Source organism: Leiobunum rupestre, chromosome 3, assembly GCF_980474605.1.
Source record: "Leiobunum rupestre chromosome 3, qqLeiRupe1.1.hap1, whole genome shotgun sequence".
Taxonomy (NCBI): domain Eukaryota; kingdom Metazoa; phylum Arthropoda; class Arachnida; order Opiliones; family Sclerosomatidae; genus Leiobunum; species Leiobunum rupestre.
The window spans coordinates 18,267,496-18,290,100 of NC_143386.1; positions in this window are offsets into that span (position 1 = coordinate 18,267,496).

Sequence of the window (22,605 nt, forward strand, 5' to 3'; positions counted from 1 at the left end):
TCTGGATCGGGTTCAAAGTGGCACCAAAATCCTTTATGGTACTTTCGAATAATAACTTCGAAGGTTCTTAAATTTAAATTAGGGCGACCTGATATTTTAAGGCCGCAACTAGTACTGTTTTGCCTAAAGATGCCATGTTTCCCGGTTATACATCAGAAGTCTGTTTGACTTTGACTAACGCGGGACGATCTTACATTTCGAAATGCGTTATCTCTGTGTTTGTTTGGGAACTAATTTAATTTTAAAGCAAAAATGTGTTTTTAAAGTTCGATATACATTTCTTACATTTCGAAATGTTATCTCTGTGTTTCTATGGGATCTATCCGGATTGAAAATGGAATTTTTATAGGAACGTGATAGTGTAATCGATAAAAATTACAAATGTGATATAGACTCAGAACAACAAAGGGCTTCACATTCGGTTATTATAGTATATCATTAATTAAATATTCTTATATCATATTGAATTATTGATTATGATAAGACTATCATCGACGTAGCTAAGAACTAATCATAAATAATCATAACAATAAATGGTCGGGGATTCTACATGATATTTACACACTATTGGACAGGGATCAGAAAGTTCTTGGTACTTAGAAGACCCTAATTTTAACAGGATCGCAATTTTGCGATTCAGATTTAGCGAGCTGTTTATTTTGCGATCCTCGCAATCGAAATCGCGGTGCAGAGACGTTTTAGCGATTCCTGTTAATCGGCGACGCTGTTATTTTTCCGAATTTTTATACCCAAGTCACGGACCAATAGGAGAGCTCGATTTTTGACGCAAAAAGCTATCACGTGGTTATGGTTGGCTTGCATTTTGACGATGAAATCATGGATCTTCTAATTAATAATTTCTTACTCTAATTATATTATTAGGTTTTATAATTTCTATAGTTAAAACCGTTATTTTAATAAAATATATTTATATAATATAGCCACGAAGGGAAACCAAATCAGTTTCTGAAGAATGAGAGGTTATCCAAAATTTTTTTAAAGCCATACAATAGTGCATGAAAATTGGTTCCTTCTGATTATATAATTTTCTTACTATTATTATTTATTAGATTGGTTGCATTTACGACACAGTTTAATGGATTTGTCATTTTAAAAATATATTTTTATAATGTGGTTGGTACACCAATAAAATAACGAATGAAAATAAGATTAATTACTATTATAAGCCAACATTTTCCGAAAATGATTCTCTGTTAGAAAATGAGCCGTATCATTTGGTTTTTAGGAAAATATTTATTTCAAAACTTAGCTGATAGCAATTAAAATAAATCTAGTTATAACATACATCAATAAATAAAAAACAGCAATTTCACGAGTGTGCAAAAATTGGTAATTGTCTAAAGCAATTTCTAGCGAAATATCCTATATTGATCACACGTAAAACAATTGTCCTGCTTTTTGATATAAGTTGTTTTTTAATTATCTGGCATTTACATAGCCTAGTCCAGGTATAAATTGTAACAAATGATATAAGCGTGTAGAATTAACTGACAAACACTTTTAAGGTAATACCGAGGGGTCGGACATTTACCAAAATTCCGTACTTTGTCTAAAATCGCTAATTCTTTTAACTCTCTCTATGGTAAATTAACATTGAAATCCCAATATCACTTCAAAATTTAATGATAAATCGCCAAAATCTCTACAAAATTATTGTACAAAATAATGGAAAGTGTCCGACCCCTCGGGTAATACATCAAATTGGCTCGGTAAGCTCTTGATGCATGCCAAATAAATTTTAATATTCCAATACATCTTTTATCGCAACTCTTAGTCTACCTGAGGAAAGGTTTCTTCTCGGTAGATGAATTGGTATAAACGCTGGTTGATAGCTAAAGATCTTTGATACACTGAACAAATTCACCATGTCATTACTGACTCATTAGTTAAAACCCACTGCATACACTACCAGCAAATAAGGATCTATAAATAAACCAAGGTTTAGAATACACCCAAAGTAGTAATGTATAAAATTCCCTATTATAATTTATTATTACCTGTAAAATTGCTAAGAGTGGCTGGCTTATGTTTCGTAAATCATGATTGTGGTTAGGTCTTGGCTCTGACAATAATTTGACAAAAATATTATTCGGAAAGCGATAATGAGCTAGAAATTCAAATTTTAATAATTTAAAAGATTCTGACCTACCGTGTTGTATTATTATGTATCTTATTAAAGTAGGTAAAAAGCGTTTACTTCTCAATTTATTTCCCGAGCTCTTTGCGTACCACAATCTGCCATTGTTTTAGCGAGCTTTGGGGTGGCTAGCGATTGCCGTAGACCACTCGCCAAATAAACAGAACGTATTCCTGTTAATTTTGCGATCGCGATGTCTCTGCACACCGATTTGGCGCGAAGCTCGCGATTTTCCGAAACCACGCCCCCTTTCTGTTAATTTGGCGATGAATCGCAATTTGGCGAATCTTAAAAACGTCTCTGCACCGGGCCCCAAGAACGCTAGTTCTTTAACGACGTATTCGCCGTTGGACCTCATAAAGTTGACTTCAATAATGTACGAGTTTCCTTCCAACCTTTAATTTATAAAATATAAGAAATGATTCCTATCATTCCTTTAGAAGTTTTCAAATCTTTAGAAACCGTTTATATAACTAGCTACATCCATACTTACATTGTAATAGAATTTGAATTCCGAGGGGTAAGAGACTTGGGGATCCTAATTCAGAATGATATTTTAAAGGAAAAATTCCGGCTTTTATGGTAAACTTTGTTGTACTTAAACAATTATAAGATTATGCCACCACGTTCGAAACAGCAGATTAAGCAGGCTTTGGAAATTAAGGGTATATCGGCGCAATACACGTTTAAACAATTCACGGTCAATATTCAAATCCCTGTCTCCATGTATTTTCTATGAGATACGGTGCTCACAGCTCTCTCGCAGTACAATTAGGACCAGTGAACTCACAACTATCTCGCAGTACAATAACAGACCGGCGAACACAAGAAATACCGTCAATATAACTCTCCATGTTAAATCTATGCGGTACGGTGCCTGGTGAGATAGTCAAGATACCCCATGTTTTTTCTATAGGGCATGATGCCCGATGCCGCATAAAGCGTTCTCTCTTTTATATACTACTTTTTTACTGTAATATTTTTAATTCGGAATATATTGAGAGATTCATTAATATCTTGTGGAGGTTAGGGGGTAAAGTTTGGTTAGGAGCGGTATGCTGTGTTGGATAAAATTAATTTGGTTGCGGTGATGTTAAAATGGTTTAACAACTTATACTTTGACTAAAGGATAATTTTTAAGATTTTTAAGTATAGACCCGTGCGTAGAGAAAGTTTTAGGCAGAAGTGTCACCGCCTACTGGCCGAGTTTAAAAATATGAATGAAATAATACGATGCTATACGGAATATTCAAAAGTCGTGTTAATTATTCTTATGAATTTGGCAGACGACTGAAAGTATAAGTTGCTTTCTTTCCTAAGCTCGGGGCTTATATCATTTTTAAAAAAGTTGTTGATTTCTTCTTGTCAACCGTCGAATTTTCAGTTCTTATTCTGTTATATGGGAATTTGGTCGAGTGATAGGTAAGACTCGTTACTGTCGTTATTACTTAAATTATGAGCAAACAAATAAGTAGCTGATGACTTTATTATTGAGAAAAAAAAAGAACCGCATTGTAGACTAATAAGCGATGAACGTTAATTCTAAAAAGTGTATTACTTCATGTTAATCATAATCAGCTAGGCTAATACCCAAGGCACCACCTTAGGCCTAAGTCATCATGCGACTTTTGAAGCCCTTAATTCAGGTGGCCGGGTTACAATGCGTAGGAGGGTGGTGGCAAGCCCTACATGCCACGAGATCGAGCCAACAGCTCCCTACACTAACTATTACCGTTAACCTAGACAAGTTTTTATGGAAGGGGAAACCGAAGAACTCGGGGGAAAACCCCTTAAACCAGTGGGGAGAGAACTTGCAAACTCAACGCAGAAGGAGTTGTTCCGAGTTTTCACCCAGTGCCACAAGTTGGGATTGAACCCGGCTCCTCTTGCTGCGAGGCGAAAGTGCTAACCACTCCGCCACTTGCTATTAACGTAACTTACCTAAGTGAAGTTTATTATGACCATTGAATTTATCCTAGTTTGCCCGTTTAAAATACATTTTTTGAAAAAGAAGTTCCGAAAACGAAAAAGAAAATATCTTTTTTTTTGGCATTTATAGATAATTTATCAGGACTAATTATTTGTTATTTAATATATTGTCTTTTCTAAGTGAAAAATATCTAATGGAAGAATAAAAATAACGGGTTTTTTTCAGTTATAATAGCTATTTTATAAGAAAAAGGACCCCGCACACCATCTATGGGAAAATGGCTTTCGGCAAATTTTTATGAAATTTGGATATGTTGTCCTCCTGGTCAGGCTGCACAAAAGTGTCAATAGGCCCAGTGTCGCCAAATCAATATCTTGGCCGCTACTGACCCTCAAAGATCGAAATAACCATAGTAATTTTCTATTGTTTTTTAATTAACTTTTTGTCAGAAGTGTATGAGTTGAAGTATGTAAGCTCATATAGTAACAACGATATTGCTGTTATTGTACTCTGCTTGTTAGCCAGATTCATTAGGGTTGCCATTCGCCTTCTTCATTCGGATAGAGTTGCCATTCGCGTGTTTCATGCGGGTAGGGTTACCATTCGCGTTCTTCATTCGGATAGAGTTCCATTCGCGTGTTTCATGCGGGTAGGGTTGCCATTCGCGTTCTTCATTCGGATAGATTTGCCATTCGCGTGTTTCATGCGGGTAGGGTTGCCATTCACGTTCTTCATTCGGATAGAGTTCCATTCGCGTGTTTCATGCGGGTAGGGTTGCCATTCGCGTTCGTCTGACTTCTTCATGCGGGTAGGGTTGCCATTCGTGTGTTTCATACGGGTAGGGTTGCTATTAGCGTTCTTCATTCGGATAGAGTTGCCATTCGCGTGTTTCATGCGAGTAGGGTTGCCATTCGCGTTCTTCATTCGGATAGAGTTGCCATTCGTGTTTTTCATGCGGGTTGGGTTCTACAGTCGAGATACGACTGGCCCGACCGTTCGTGGAATCCGTTGCCAGTCGCCTGATTGATATTCACTTTGCAACCATGTTAGTAATTAGTCTTGTATTTGTGGTGCATTGTTATTTGGAAGGGCTCTGTAATTACGTACGGTTTGTTAATAAATCGCAAACGCAGGGGGCAATAAAGGTAAAATGTTCTCCTTCTCGTCAAGATGGATGGGGCAGCATCATGTGTATCGTTAATCAGTATCGTTATTCAGTTGTGGATAGAGCAGTAAGTTTTAAGTTAATAATCAGATTGGATAGATAAATAAGATATAAGATTATATATAACTTAATTGGCTATATTACTTTTTTAATTGTATCAAACAAAAGATTGATGTTCCCAATTTGGGCCTCCCTCCCCCCACCTGGGGTACATCAATTTTTTCTTTGATACAAATAAAAAAGTAATATAGCCAACTGAAAAAGCTAATTACCAGATTGATAATTGAGGCCCGTAATGGTCATATCAAAAGTAAGTTTAAATTGTTTTCCGGTACAATACCGATGGAGCACGCGCTAAATATAGGCGATTTACATCGTATTGCTGCTGCAAAAATTAATAAATACCACCCACTCATAGAAATGCAGGACGCGACCGTTGAGAGAGCGCGATTTATTATTGAAAAGGCCGACAGGGTTAATATTGTTCAAGCCCGAGTTGAAGCAGAGCAACTTCAAAGAAGAAATGCACAATGGGCGCCATTAAGACCTAATCACGAGCCGTTCTTTATTCGCACTTAATGAATTGAAACCGTAATGAGGGTATCTGCCGTTGCATTCATTGATAAGAACTTGATTGGTTGCTGCACCATCCCCGATGACCCCTAACACTTTAATCCCTTATTCTTCGAGTTTCTCCACTGCTTCCCATAAAATTGAGTTAAGATCGTCACCTGCTAGTCCCTTGCGCTAATGGGTACTTCTCATGGGTCGTGGTGCCTCTCAACATTAACATTAAGACGTGACTTGCCACTTTTTTATCCGAAAAGTTTTCAGACTGTAGGCCATTTATCTGGTTTCTCGAGTCATTCAGCTGGCTATAACCTATAATGTTTCCAGTTTCCTTTTTGTATATAAGTTCTTCTTTTACTTTCATTTCGTATAGGAGAATAGTGAAATATTGTTAATAGGGTTTTAGATTTTACGGTTTTATGTCTTCTTTCAATTTATTGAAAACATCATCAGAAAATTCTGGCAACTTCCCATCATGGGTAGAATGTCTGAATAAAGTGTTAAAGGAGAGCAGAGCTCTGCATTTTTGGAATAAGCCAAACTTTTGCATGCATTTAAAGCTTTATGATACTGATAAATGCACCACTAGATGACGTAAGGATGCCACCTTCGTGAACGAGGGTCTTTTCGTTTGATGGCTTTGAGTTGTTCTCATACAAATAAGGCTACAAATGATTTATCCTGTGAGTTCGGTATAGACTGTTTCTAAATTTCTTCTATAGAATTGTTTTCCTCTTTGTTTTCTAGTCGATCACTAATAGTGTCTTTATTTTTCCTTGCTTTTTTCGCATTCCTGCTTTTCTTTCGTCTGTCTTCGATTTCTTCAACCATATACGAGTTCTTCTATAGAGTGACTTGTATATCCTTAGTTTTTGTTTCTTCTCTCCTTCAGTAAGGGTTTATAACGAGTTACTTCTTAGCTTGGCACAGTGGATACATGTTTTATTTTTAGAAAGTCACATGCAATTAATCCGAGATCAAGCCTTTATTAGGTCTAAAAAAAATTGCTCATTAATTCCTAAACAAACATTAATCAGAACTGCCAAGAATATGCGCTAGATATAGTTTCTGGCATCTCAACCAATGCTAAGTTCTTTTCGTGTACTCTACCTACTATGCTGTTCTCCTCATCAACAGTGAGGTATATCAAAGGCATGTTGGTATCTTTCATTACCTTCAGAAATTGAACTTTGTTATTTTCTTAATTGGAGAGGTTGGACAGCTAATTTTCATCGACGAGTTTCATCCATTCCGTTGAGGCCAAAACGTCTTTGTAAATTTTATTTTCAATAATCATATCTGTATTATTCAACAAGTTTTGATCTTCAAGAATCGAGCTGACACTTCCATCAAACATTTGGTTTTCAGTTTTAGCTTGTACGATCATCGACCAATTCATTTCGGCGCCAAAATTGTGGTATGCGTGTATGGTAGAGTCCGCAATAAAGTTGCACAAAGAATTATTCTTTTCGACGTTGAAAGAGCTTAGATCTCCAATATGCATTGATTCTGTGCGATTTATAAGCGAAGTAACTAATTCCGAGGAATTATTTTCACTCATTTCAGCCTCTAAATATGAAAATTATGCTTACATTTGTGTTAAAATGATGTAAACTTGCCGTTTCTATGCATCTTACATGCCTGATATTGGTAATCGTGAAAAAGCTTTAGGCGTACTGGAAAAACTTGAATTTTAAACAATTCAATTCAATTTTATTTTTTAAGTTTTTTGTATTTTTGGTTTGAGGGCCAAATCAACTTGCGACTTACAGCCCTCCTACAATATTAAATAATACGGTTTATGTCTAACAAATTACAATGTGAATTAACAAAGTAAAAAAATAATTCAAAAAGGAATCGTACATATAATAAATAAAACTAAGTAAAATAAAAACTAAGTTAAAACAAAAACGGTATAAACTAGGAGTTGAGTCTACTCAGTCTCAAAAATTATTATTTTAAAAGTGTTTTTAACTTCCGTTTCAGTTTTTAAGCTTACAATTTTATGATTATGTAAATTGAATAATTGTACGCCGGCGTAAAATATAGATGTTAATATTTTTGTTGTATTACAAAATATACTATACTATACTATTACTAACGTTGGTTGGCGCTGTCTCTTCCTAACTTGATTGGTTTTCCGGAATTGAATTCTGCCTTGACACAGGTTTTAAAACAGAAACCTAGCTCTAATCAATTCATATAATATAATATAATGGTTTTCAAATTAAATGATTAATACAAACTGTATGAGATGAGATGAGATGTTATTACTTACAATCGAATGAACAGGATTTGGGAATTCCTGAGTAGATCCATTCAATCCGAGAATTGGTTTAGTGCATTAATACGTGCTTTTAGTTATCTTAGCTTGAGTGAAATCTTTTCTTACATCTTTAAGCCATTTTAACCTTATAAAACGTAACGCGGGTTTCGATATTCGCTTTGGGAAAGGTATAAATGACACTCCAAACATGTGCGGTTTACCAGAACGCCTATATTATTACACGACGGATATATGCAGTTCTTATTTCTTCCCATGATAACTAGTTTTTTTTTTGACGTTTTAATGATTTAAATTGTTTATTAAATCAATTTGTGCGAGTGAAATACCACGAATTACACGAGTAACACGACTAACTTCCTAAAAAGTACAACCGTTGAAACGATTCCAACGACAATCTCAAAAACAGGAAATTCGTTTCACCAAAAAGCGCCTCACTTCTGCCGTGAATAGCAGACGACCAGAACCGAGATCGCGATCTACTGAAAATGCCTCACAGAAGGTACGTGTGCAATATCCAATACTTTCTACATCCATCATAGACAGTATATATCCCTAAGGGGACGAGAATACGCTCTGATTTTTAGACCCCCACCACAGTCGCTTTGCGGCCAGCTGCAAGAGTTCGTGTCGATGCTAGGGCCCCAACCGAATAAAGACGGCCGTACTTTAAAAGCGGGAACTTTCAAGGTCATTTGAAGCGCTTAGAAGCTTACGTGTTTCCCCCCCCCCCTCTTTCAATAACAGAGCGTCAGTGAGAGAAACAGCGACGTTAATGCAGTGGAAGGTAGGCGATTTCTCGTCCCCTTAGGGATATATAATGTCTATGCATCCATGCAGCAACTATAGTGCGTAGATCGAAAAATTGGCCCCCAATGCAAAATGGATACTTGGGACACCTTTATAATTACGCCCGTGACGGTCCACACGTCTTGGTGGACGGCCGAGCTTGTGGGCTCTTATAAATAACGCAACCTCAATACACCACATTGGGTGGAATTAGCCTAGTTACGCCCCTTCAACCAACCCCACACTAATATTTACGTCCGTAAATAAATGAAGCTGCAACAAAACGTGTTTTATCGCTCTCCGAGTTTTTGAAGTGTTTCGTGAGTTTTTCGTCCTTCCCAACCTAATTTTTTGTAATATTCCGGTTTTTAAAGTTTTTCTCTACCCGTTTTCAATTTCGGTTTCTGGATAGGACCCATATTTTTGTTTTAACGACGGTTTTTCTGTGTTCCCAAAAGTCGTTTTTTTAGATTTTTAGGCCCGTTTTATTATTGAACATTTTTTATTTCGGCCTCGTGCGAAAACTTTATTATCTCACGTGAACTCTTAAAATGTCGAAAACTCTTGTGAAGTCTTCGTTACGTTCGCGCTTAAGAAGTAGGCCTAATGCAGAAAATGGTGCAGTTCCGAAGAAAACGCTGTTGATAGATAAATCTAATGTGCATTCTCCGATTTCATCAAAAAACTGTGAGACAGAGATACTGAATAATAGATATTCAATTTTGTCATCAACCGATGCTGCTTTGAACATTTCAAAACGCATTTCTATTTTACCTCCTCTTCCTGCTGATATTTTAAACTGTTCTCATGCTGCCCTCTGTGAGAATATGGAAGCTCGCCTCGTTGCCCTTGAAACTAAAGTCAGTACCTTGATTATCCAACGTGAAAGTGATACTGTACAAATTTCGGACCATCAAGACCTTATTGATATTCTTTCGGCTGATGTCGCAGTCCAAGGTCAAGAATTACTTGATTTTAAAAAGGACTTTGATGAACTTAAGACGGAGCTACAGAATGAATTTTCTTCAATTCATGCCGGTTGTTCCAACGTTCATTCTGCTATAAAAAAACCAGATGAGGCTATTGCTGAGCTCACCTCTAATCTCAAGCGCCTCGAAGAACGTTATTCGGCTAATTCCGCGGGTTCTACTGATTTGGAATCTAAAATCGAAGAGTCCCTCAAAGAGAGAGATGATGTACAACGCCGTCAGTTTAACGCTATTCTTCGAAATCTTCCCGAATCAACTCCGGATATTGATATTTCCAACGTTCGCGGACTACTATCGGATCTCGGTTTTTTACACACTGAGCTAACTAACGTCCAAGTTGCGCGCCTCGTGAAATTGATTTTCCCCTCTCTGAATTTAAAATACAAATTTCTATCTGGAATGAAGACTTTCCGCGCATCAGATTCATCTATATCTTTGACATGCTCTATTGACCGCACTAAACTTCAACAAATGAAGCATTCCGAAGCTGTTGAGGAGCTTCGCTATCGTTATTCTCAAGGCGAGAGAGACTTGGTCATTCGTGATGGCACGGTTCTTGCAAGATCTGAACTTCCACAGCGCCGTATCTCTTCGTCTTCTACCGTACCTATTGATGATACTTCCCCAAAAAACTACTTAATTCACCTAATCTCGTTTTACCTATCTGTCAATCGTCTCTGGTTTTACAAAATATTATCTCTCCTCCTTGCGCACCAATTTTTGTTCCTCGTCGCCGTGTTTATATTTCTTCACTTCTTACCAACGTTTGCGGACTAAACACTTATAAACTTACTGAACTTCAAAATATCTGTTCCCAATATGACATCGAACTTGTAGATTTAACTGAAACCTGGCTAACTTTTGATGTTTTGGACTGCGAATTATCACTTTTTAACTCAACTATTTACCGCAGTGATCGTTGCCCACCGTTACGCAGAGGTGGTGTAGCTCTTTATGTGTCGAATCGCATTCAATGTCACAAGCTTGATCTTTTGCCCATTACAGTAATAAATTAAAACCAATGTAAATAACAAAAAAAAATTAAATATATAAAAAGTCGAAAGTGAAAAATTGCCGCAAAGGCTTAACAGAGCGATTAAAGTGACCTGTTTCCCACCGATATTTTCCGGCGTTTCTATTGGCTATGACGGGGGGGCGGAGCTTATTTAAAAAAAAGGGCCAAAAATACGTGAGCGGAAGTTTACGAATTCTTGAAAAGTTGTCTCTGGAATGCGTTTAAGATAAGAGAGTTCGGGTCTCGTAGATTTGGTCCCGTAACTTTTTAACTTACAAGACTTTTTTAAATGTCTCTGGAACGGGCCCTTAACTTAAAAGTTTTGTTACGTTGCGCTGCGACAAAAAGAAAGCCAGGAAAGCGAGCTTCTAGGAGTGGCGAATACCGAGGCAATCCTTTGCCACGGGAACCGACGACGTAACCCAGGGAACTTTATCCATTAAAGTGTTGGTGTCATCAATCGACTGAAGACCGTTTACATAAGGCCACACATGGGCACAACGCGGGGAAAAGGAAATCTTGGTTATGGCCAGGAAGGTTTTTCTGGGGAAAACTTTGTTAATAACCTGCATTCTAACCGATCTGAGGCCCTTTTTACAGAAATACCGATAAATTTAAATTTGAAGGGTCGATTAACTATACCGAGGGACATTGTTTGGTGAAATTTTACCAATTGTTAAACATTTTTTCACCATTAGGCGCTAGACCAAAACTATTAATTAGAAAGTTCTAGTTATTTATCGAAAACCTATTAAAATCGTCGAGCAAGCACTGATGATTCTTTGGACAAGTTAATATCTGGTTTCAATCGGCGTGCCGTATACTTTTTCCTTAATGAAGCCCCACAGAAAAAAAATCCAGTAACGTTAGGTCAGGTTTCTATGGTGGTCAACGTATTGGACCATTCCTTCTTATACTTCGTTGGGGAAAAACGTTTTCCAGGATAGCAGTTACTTTTCGAGTAAAATATGGTGAAGCGTCTTCTGGTTAAAACCATAACCCGCGTCTTTCAACCAAGGGAAGATCATCAATTGCTTCATATATAAAAACTATCATTCACAATCATAATAATCTTATATTAAATTTCCTTTTAATAACAACTATACGTTTTTAACTAATCTTTAGATAGTGTTTGGCTTGGTTTTTTAAAGCAGGTGTCAGCTCTAACCAGCGTAAAAGAGAAAGTGGGAAAAACCTAAAAAATATGATATTAATTCACATATCGTTTTTAACCCTGGTTAGAGCCGCGACCTGCTTTGAAATGTTCGAAGCTAACTAATTTAAAAAGAAACCTATCTAAAATTTAATATTTGTATGACTGCTAAAAAAGAATGTTTTGTAAACTAATTTTTGATTTTGAGATTAAAAAACAATTTCCGAAAGTGTTACAAAATTTACCAGTCTTATACTTAATGAGGTTCAATAATTCCACCATCTGCTGCTATACACGTCCGTGCACGATACAGCATATATTGAAATGAGCTACGGACCATCGCTGGAATTACGAGTTGAAACGCTGCAATATATATCTGGCGCCAATCTTCTTCGCAAGTGACTGGCGTCTTTAAAATTTCACGAATCCCCACAGGAAACATCCCGGTGGCGTCAAATCTGGGGAGCTAGGAGGCCATTGAACTGGACAATTCATTCCAACCCAACGCCCAGCGAACTTGGTGTTAGGGAATTATGCCACACTCTCTTCATTGCAGGTGAGGAGGCACACCGTCATGATCAAAGGTACATGTTCCAACGCTTCAGCAACTTCATTCTGTAGGAGGGCCAAGTAGCTTTCCCCATTAAGCCGATTTGATTGAAAAAATTATCTAATAACGGAATCTTCTAGTAGACCAGCCCAGACGATGAAGCGAAATTGGACCGGATTGTGGTGAGGAAGTCCCCACTGCGGATTTTCATCTATCCACATGTGCAATAGCACTCTCGGTTAAACAGGCCGTCTCTCGAGTATGAGCGCTCATAGGACACTAGGAGCAAAAGGAGGAAATTTTCATTTGCATCGGTCATGGTACTGAACCAGTCATAACAGGCCAATCTTAGTCGCCTATCACAATCGTTAAGTGCTTGGTGGACGGTATAGATGAAAAATATGGTGGTCAAGTACACTCCAAGCAATACGTTGAGAAGTCCAAATTGGAGCGTGCCTTTCTCAAACTTCCGCCAAGGTAGGTGACAAAGTAAGCGATGACTTTGTTTCCCATATAAGTGTTATGATGCCCCCGTCCACGCAATCTAAGTTTCAAGTGGCCATCATCTTCAAAGTCCCCAGAGAATAGTACTTGTGGTGATATGGTTGACTGTCAGAATAGGATATTTGAAATAACTGACACACTAGACGCGCGTTGTGATGACCGTCACCGTATTATAACTCTTCCATCTGAGACCACTGTTCACGGCTGTAACAATGCATACTTCATTACTGAAGTACCTTGAGATAATGATTTAATTATTGCTGACTCCGCATTTTAAATACTTAAAGTAAACGTAAATTAAAACCAAGTGCAAATGCAAAAGCTTTGGGAAATTCAGTTGGCATAAATGATACATTTCTCTTGACTTCTTACAATCTCCTTTTTTAAATTTTGAAACACTTTCAGAAATTGTATTTTTATTTCAAAATTTATTATTAATAAAAAATTGGGAAATGGGTTAGTCCAGACTGGAAACTCATTAAAACTTTTCGTACGCAACGTCTTTTTTTCGAGGCGTGAAATAAACAAGTCGGCCTAAATAAATGTACAATATCTGTATAAAAAAAATTTATACTCTAAAAAATGTAAAACCAACACCATCGCTATGAAAAAAATATTTTTAATAGAATCTAAGAAATTATCTTAGTGGCCCGACTTTCGTCACCCACCATTTTGATAGCTTAACAATAACAAATAATGCAAACAGCTAATGTTTTACTCACCCAAATATCCATATTTATCATATGGTTGATGGACGTTATTGACGTGGATTTCGGTGGACCACTGACAATTATATCGTCCATTGTTCCGACGACTGCAGTGTGGTGAAATTCCCTCGCGAAAATTTTGTTCCCAATATCCATTGGCACTAACAGCAAGTCTAATGCCTATGATCGGAAAAGATTAGGCTATAAAAGCTGTTAAAATTCACGCTAAAAATAGCCAGACACAATTGATTGTTAAGGATTTTTAAACATTTTAAATACAATTAAGAGGCCGAAGTTCATGAAGTTCTGCGTTGAGTTGCAAAGTTATCTCCCCACTGTTTAGGGGTTTTTCTGCGAGTTCTTCAGTTTTCCCTTTCCATAAAATTTTGTTTAGGTTAACGGTATTAGTTATAGTGTAGGGAGCTGTTGGCGTTGGCTCGGGTGGCTTGAACAGCTGGCCACCACCCTCATACAAATTGTAACACAGCCACCTGTTTAAAGATGACTTGGGCCTTAGGTATTAGCCTAGCTGACTATTTTTACTATTATTATTAGTTAATTATAGTTCAATTAGAATGGAGCATATCAAAAGCATGTTTGGCGAAACGATACTAAAGATCTGAAAATGCGTCCTATTTTAACGATCTAAGGGAATATTTAATAACGACCCCTATTTTTAACAGATTGAAACCAAAAGATAAAAAACCGTTTCAAAATAAAAAAATTCAAAACTTTTTATATCCATGTGCTTCCTTCTGTTAAAATAAAATTTGTATTTGAGTTATAAAATTGCATAATAAATATATAAGAGGTGGCTAATCAAATTAATTTGGATTGTGATTGCGGCTTCCATTTTTTTCTTTTGTTTCCGCGTGAAATTAAGAGGTCGCTGATAAAATGTTTAGAGTATTAAAGTAGATCTTACTTGTTAAGTTTTTTTTATTATTATAATTCTTATTTTGTTTTGGCGTTCTTAATATTAGCGAGTTTGATAATTCGTGCCTTGGGAAAGACTGCATTTTTATTTAATATTTAGACCGACAAAAATAAAAACCAATTATTATGTAAAATATATAATTTATCTAAAATAAAAATTAGATATCCTTAATTTATTTGGTAAATGCGTATATTTTCCTTTTAAGGTTAATATTTTTCTATAAAAACGAATATGATTCATCAAGAACCCTTTCTAATAAAGGTCAATTAACGGTTAATTTATTCACAAAATAACAAGTATTGTACTGAAATTGACATATTGTATCTCAATTACATGAATGTGGTTTATGTGTTATCTTTTTACCAGTAAATGTTAAGGAAATCACTTACAACGAAGGTTCACTATTTTTCAGGTTTAATATTAAAAATATTGTTAAAAATGTTTAGATGACAATTTGCAGTGCTATTTTCTTTTTGACTCTGGCAATTTTCTTGTTATTCATAAATCCTCGAGTCAACATTTCATTTAATTAAAACCAGTGTTCTTTATAAGTGCCATGAGATGACGATTTGGACGCTACAATTTACGTATGACGTAATGCCTTAAAAATAGTTCATCTTCAAAATTCTCATTTGCATAATTGTAGCTTAATGAACGACTGATATAAATGTGGGTCGTTTATCATCTCCCAACAAATATCTTCTGCGTGTGAATATTACTAAAACCACGCTTTCTATTCATTAGAAATATGGTTTAAGTAATGAAAGTTGTAAATTCAAAGGTCAGTTTATCATGGCTCTAAAGTGAGGTTTTCTGTAACGTCAAATGATTATGCTTATAATCGGGAAAATCATCAGTAGTTTATCTTTTAATAATACTTTAAGAATACTTTTCTGGATACTCTAAAATTTTCACTTAACGTTTCAACAGCTTTGGGTAGATATTAATTTCAGTTTATTTTACAGGAATTTTAAATGCAGTACTTTCAAACTTGATTTATATCCCAATTGTTCTTCATTTAATTTTATTATTGCACAAGACTCAGGGTCCAATAAGTGTATTTACTTTGTATTTCCTGTACAATCAACGCATTTTTTAATATAAATAAAACTAATACGTTATTGATAATAGCAAAAAAAGGTAACCGTCCAAAAGACATTCAAGCAACAGATTTGTAAATTGTTAAACAAATATTTCTTTACCTTTGAAAAATCATCTCCTCCTGTAAATTCTGTTATATCTTCTACTGATAACATGACGTACGATGTGCTAGAAGAAAACTGACAATCATTTTCATTCTTTTTATTGAAAGGTTTTTATACGATGTACTTAATATTCATTGACTCTTCTATGTATTTCTTGAAATTCTTGAAAATGTCTCCCGATTTAATTTCTAATGCTTGCTGGAAATACGAATGTTTATTAATTACGGAAAATAAATTGTAAAAAAATTGGAAATTTTAGTTAGACAACTATTATACAGGGTGTTTTTTTCTGGGAAAATCGATGTTTTTCAAAATTGTTATTGCAAGAATATTAAATTATTGTGTTTTGTGAATGTAGCCGTAGATCGCTGTTAAGTGAAACCATCGATTTCTTAATTTGGATTTATAATTTTCAAAAGCGCACTTTTAAAATATTTTACACATCTAAATAGGTGTTATATGATAAGTTTCTGAATTATAATTTTTTTGATATATATATAGATTGATTAAAGAAAACGGCCATGTAATTTAAAGATGTTGAAAAACGTTTATTTTCATATAGAACAGTATATCTTGATTGATATTTAAATTTTTTCCACATTGGCTGTCACGCAAGCATGCTCTTAAACGATCTGGTTATCCAACTCAAATCAATCATTTCCGGGTTACTTCTCGGCAACAATTTAAAATCATTCTGAACCAAACCTAGATTGTACCTTTACAAGTAACTGACCTCTTGCTTAACCTTATTTGTGTACGGTCTTTAATTCACATGTCGCATTTTAAAATCTTGATCATTGTCCCCAAATTTCTTTCAATTCTTCTCATAAGATATTGGTTTTGTTAGCCAGGTCAATTTGTATTTCAAATAAACAATAAAAATAATAACAAAATACTCACTTGGATAACTCCAACTCTTAGAGCCATTTTAAAGTTTGTTTGACCAACGTCACTGATTTTATTGAATATTTACATTACATCTTTTTCTGAAAAGCTCAAATAATCTGGTATTACTTACGATTATTATCTTGTCAAATGATATAATACGGCTTTTCTGATTGCTGTTAAGTAACGTTTTAAATATGCTTATGAAAGGTTTCTGGATAGTTAAAATAGACGTTCAACATACAGTAGTGTTGAAATTTAACTAGGCCTTGTAAATTTTAAAAAGCTATGATTGAACTACAGCTCAAGCAATAGGGTTGGGATGGGAAAATTTTCAAATCCAAAACCTGGTTTGGATAATTTTATACTTTCAAAGGTTATTTTCAGTAAATATAAAATAAAATTTTTAAAATTTTGTGTTAAGGTGTTAATTTGTGTGACATCAGTTATTTTATATTTAATTGAAAAACTTAACTTTAGGACAGGCCTAACAGTTATATTCCAATAAAAGTTTCCTTATACTTCACATTCCTTACAATTACTTTAGATTAGCTGATTGGGATGGGCTTCTGAAATTATTTTGTGTATTTTCAATACCCAAAATAAAAGTAATATTTTTTTTTGGACTTAGCGCTAGAAAGAACTAAGCTACTCTGTATTATATACAAAGATTTTATAACAATATTTTATTAATTAGTTATAACCTCAAGCCACTAGCCTGGCTGGCTGGCCCATTCTTCCCGTTTGTTTCATTAAACACTTGATACTGATATAATTTTTCGCTTTAAGGATATTTCTTCCATTATTTTCATTCTTTCTTTCAAATTCTTTCGAATAAACAGCATAGTACCTTTACTTATAAGCTAATCATTAGTTTGTATTTGTACTCAAGAACCATTATCTGCGTTTGTAAACAAGGTCGGATTAATCGATTGGTTTCTTATACGTATATTTTCGTACGATATTTCAAGCTTTACTTATACTCCGGTTGGTCTAGAAATAAATTATTTGTTTATTTAGGCTCCTGTTTTATACCCTCAAATCGATTATGATTACAAATTAAATAGCATGTTTCGCACAGGGAATAAACAAAGAATACATTATATATCAAATAATTGTCGTGTGGAAATTGTAACCAGTCAATAGAAATTGCGTGTTAAATTCTTACCATCAAACAAACAGCAGCTGCGAGCTGAAAATAAAATAATATCCATTTCCAGGAAGTCCTATAGATTATCAACTTCAATTTCTAAAAAACGGTGAACAGTTCAGGCCAACGGTTTCCGCCATTTTGATTGAAGATGGCGGGTTAGGGTCTTTTTGGAAAGGATTTGCCAAGGACAATAGGATAGAATTAAAATTTTGGTTGCAACTCCCATTTTTCCATATCAAAATCGGAAACAGTGTAGGGAGCTGTTGGCTCGCTTGGCATGCAGGTCTTGCCACCACCCTCCAACGCATTGTAACCCGGATACCTGAATTATTGGCTTTAAAAGTCGCTAAATGACTTATGCCTATGATGGTGCCTTGGGTGTTAGCCTAGCTGATGATTATTATTATTATAATTACTACCATAAAATGAAACCACGAAAAGAACTGTTTATGAACTAATTTTAAGCATAATTTAAAGCAGAAACCAATTCCGTTTTTACATTGAAAATCGGCTCGGAATTGCAAGTTATTATTAAAATAGTACGAGTTTAAAACTTGACAATTAGGTCTTATCGAAATAAATAGTAAAACTAATAAACTAAAGTTTGAAGCAGTGAGGAAAAGAATATTGTTCAAGACCACATTATTTTTTCCATAGCCTTGAAGGTAATGAAATCGTGTTTGGAATATTCTAACTATTGATTTATTTATTTAATATTTTTCCAGCAAGGTTAAGCACGAGTAACATAATAGATTTAAATGCGGCAAGTCATATGGAACTGTTTTTTTTTTTGTGAATTTGTGGCAGGATAGATATAACGAGTTTCTTAACAAATATTTTCTTGACAATTGCCAATTCTGAAGGAGTTAAGATAAGCGTCGGTTCGTTTTTGACGTTTTAGTGAATTGAGTTTTGCTGCAGCATAGGACTCTTCTTATTATTGCGAGGAGAGTGATTTAAATTATTCGCTTGTCCAGTGGAAGAAGAACACACGCTCTTAGTTTTATTCGTGATATTTTAATAAACTACCCCCAATTTGAGCAGCGAGGTGTTTGAGGTTATTTCTGCTGTTAATTAATTACAAAAAAGTTGCGATGCAAGAAAGGAGCGCTGCCACACTAGTTAAAAAACATTTTCCAGTTTAATTGAATACCCAGGTAGCACGAGCCCGAGCACGTGTATTAGGTTGATATTTAGTATTCATCGTTTATATTCCGTGTTGAGTAAAATCTGTTCGTCGTTTCAACGTTTCAAGTAAGTATATAAGACTTATTCAGTCATGTGTTTCACTACACGTGTTTCCTACGTATAGATTTGGTATATAGTGTTCTTTTGCTCGAAAAAGTGATCTTTTTTTCTAGAAAGTTTAAATTTGTACTGTAAGTTATACGTGCCGGGGGACAATTTCTACCAAAATTGCATCTAAATCGAAAAATATTTTCACGTTTTTTGAAAATTTAAATTTTAACCGCTAGGTGCTATAAGAAAATTGTCAATCGGAAAATTGTAGAGCGTCACCGAAAACGTACAAATAGCGTTGGCGCGAAAAAATAGACGTCTTTTTCACTGAAAAATACGACTTGAAAAAGTGACAGGTTGGGCAAGCTAAAATAAATTTTTTTTAATACCATTGGGACAGTAGTGTAACTTTTTAAAAGTCAGAAATTTGTTAATCTGGTGTTTAATGCAATAAACACCGCTGAGGAGACAATGGCGAAGACGGTATTACACGATTTAATTTCGTAGGATGAAAAATGCGATTTTTTTTTAAAAAACAAGAAGACATTTTATTTATCTACTTACAAACAAAATTTATAAGTACGTTTCGAAAATACCACCTTCGGCTGAGATGCAGGCTTGGGCGCGAACAATCGTATTGTCGAAGGCGGCTTGAATTATTTCCAAGGTTACTTCCCGGCAAGTGCTTACAATTCGTTGACGCAGCTCTTCAAGGGTCTCAACCGGAGTGGCGTACACCTTGTCCTTGACGAAGCCCCAAAGAAAGAAATCCAACGGAGTCAGATTGGGCGACCTTACTGGCCAGTGTACGGGACCGTTTCTCCCTATCCATCGTTGTGGAAATTCGTTGTTTAGGTAATCTCTCACGGCTCTGTGGTAATGAGGCGGGACACCGTGTTGCTGAAACCATAGTGTTGCTCGTTGCGCCAACGGCAGTTCGTCAAGTTGTTGTTCTAGCTCATTTCTAAAGAAATCTAAATAACTCTGGCCATTTAGATTTTGCGGTAAGAATACTGGACCAATTAACCGGTTTCCAACAAGACCAATCAAAACATTCAAGAGCCCAAATTTAAATTGGTGACGGTGTTCATATCCCCAGTGTGGATTTGTGTATTGCCGTATTGCCAAACATGATTATTTTGGTGATTGTAAGGGCCGTCTCTTGCATACGAGGATTCATCCGAGAATAGCATGTTGCGGAGGAATTGTGGGTCGTCGTGCACGGATTTTAGCGGCCAGTTGCAAATGTACAGCCGTTGTTGAGCGTCTCCATCTCGTAAACCGTGGTGAAGCGTTGCTCTGTAAAGATGGTACTAATGCCTATGTAAAATTTCCCAAATGCGAGTTTTATTGCAAGCACAACTACTACGTGGGTATGCGGCAAAATAGGCTAAAACGGTGTTTTCAAAGTCCAAATTTCGCTGACAAGGCCCACGAAATCGAGGTTGTACGTTACCATACTGGTGAAAGTCATTTACAGCTCGCCTTACAGTAGTTATGGATGGTCTTTTATATGGATGTCGTGGCTCAAAGATCTCACTCACGCGTCGTAGATTTCTTCCACCTTCCACGTAGTAAATGGCCCCTAGTTCCGTACGATCAGCTCTGGAATCTTGAGGCATGATTTTAAGATTGATTACGACAATAATGTTACACAGTTTGTATTACAGTTAATAAAATACTAAATAAATTTAACCTTTAAACCTGTGGTCTATTTATCTTCTCGCCTATCAGGGTTTAAATAGGTTTCGAATACGACTAGATGCAAACACAGGCCTATAAGATTAAAAAACTAATAGGAAAAGACAATAGCTAAATGAGCCAGATTGTGGTTTCAAAAAGAGTGCTACGCCTCATGACCCCCGAAATGTGAAATACTGCATTTCAAAACGATGAATAGGGTGAAACGGTTCTGCACATTGGCCAGCAAGGTCGCCAGATCTTACGTAATTTTAATTTCTTCGCCATTTTTCAGCGGTGTTTATTGCATTAAACACCAGATTAACAAATTTCTGACTTTTATAAAGTTATACTACTCTCCCAATGGAATTCAAAAAAAAGTTATTTAAGATTTTGAGTTTTTTTTTTCAGTGAAAAAGACCTCTATATTTTTCACGCCAACGCTATTTGTACGTTTTCGGTGATGCTCTACAATTTTCTTATAGCACCTAGCGGTTAAAATTTAAATTTTCAAAAAACGTGAAAATATTTTTCGATTTAGATGCAATTTTGGTAGAAAGTGTCCCCCGGCACGAATAATGTACAGTACAAATTTCAAATTTCTAGAAAACATAGTTTAAAAAAAACACCCTGTATATATAACTAGATTGGCAGACAGGTAGTTTTTTCGTATATAAATAGTAGATAAGTAACTAGGTTGGGAAAGTGTTAAGCTTTACGGTGTGGCGGTGTGCTCACGTAGATATATGCCTAAATTACACGTGTTCCTGCTATACCGGATATATTTGCAAACTATATCAGTAGATTGGTAATTGAGGTTTCAAAAAGTGGACAAATAACCAGAGGCGTAGACAAGTGAAAGGTTCAGAACCCTCGCTTGGTCGTATCTTTGACTATGCCTTCCTTATCCCCTCTTAACTTTTACATAGTAGTCTGACACGACCTTGGACGCGTTTCGGGCTATGTCACTGCCGTTTCCAGTTATTAGCAACACCAAGAATCCATTTAGGTGCCATAAGAATATGGGATTCAATACCCGTCCGCGCAAACTTTGTAGCGAAAGTTCGTCTGCTTCGATATTTCGAGTAACTCACTCCTGCCATGGACTAATTAGTCCATGCTCCTGCCATCTATGATAAACCCGCGCTACTACACGACCTTGACATATTATTTTTTGAGTAATTGAAAATGGAGCCAGAGAGAATTTAGATAGGGAGATGAAGGTCCTGCCTTTAACCGTACAAAAAAACATGTCGCCCAAACAAACGGTCCCGTCGGGATTATGTGGCCAGGTTAACTTCCTGTCATGTGCTAGCTACGTTTTCTCCTAGATTCTTATTGGTTGCTTTTATTTTGATTTTACGCGCATAACTGCAGAGCCATCTGGCAGCGGTTCTGAGGTAGAGAGAACGTTTGAATGGTTTGATCATTTTCATATGCATTCTATCGAGCGAGCGTATTTAAATTTTCTCTGAAATATATTCAAATTTGCTTACGAATTGGAAGGTTTATTTTCTAAAGGAAAATATTCATTGCGTTTAAATATATTTCAACTTTTTCTAATTTTAATAACATTATTAAATGGTTGTATCTTATAGGAGAGTCAAATTTATTAAACCATTCAAGGCTTAAAAAAAGCCTCGGCGAATTGTCTGCAAATATGGGTCTTGTAGTTCCAAACAAAACTCGACT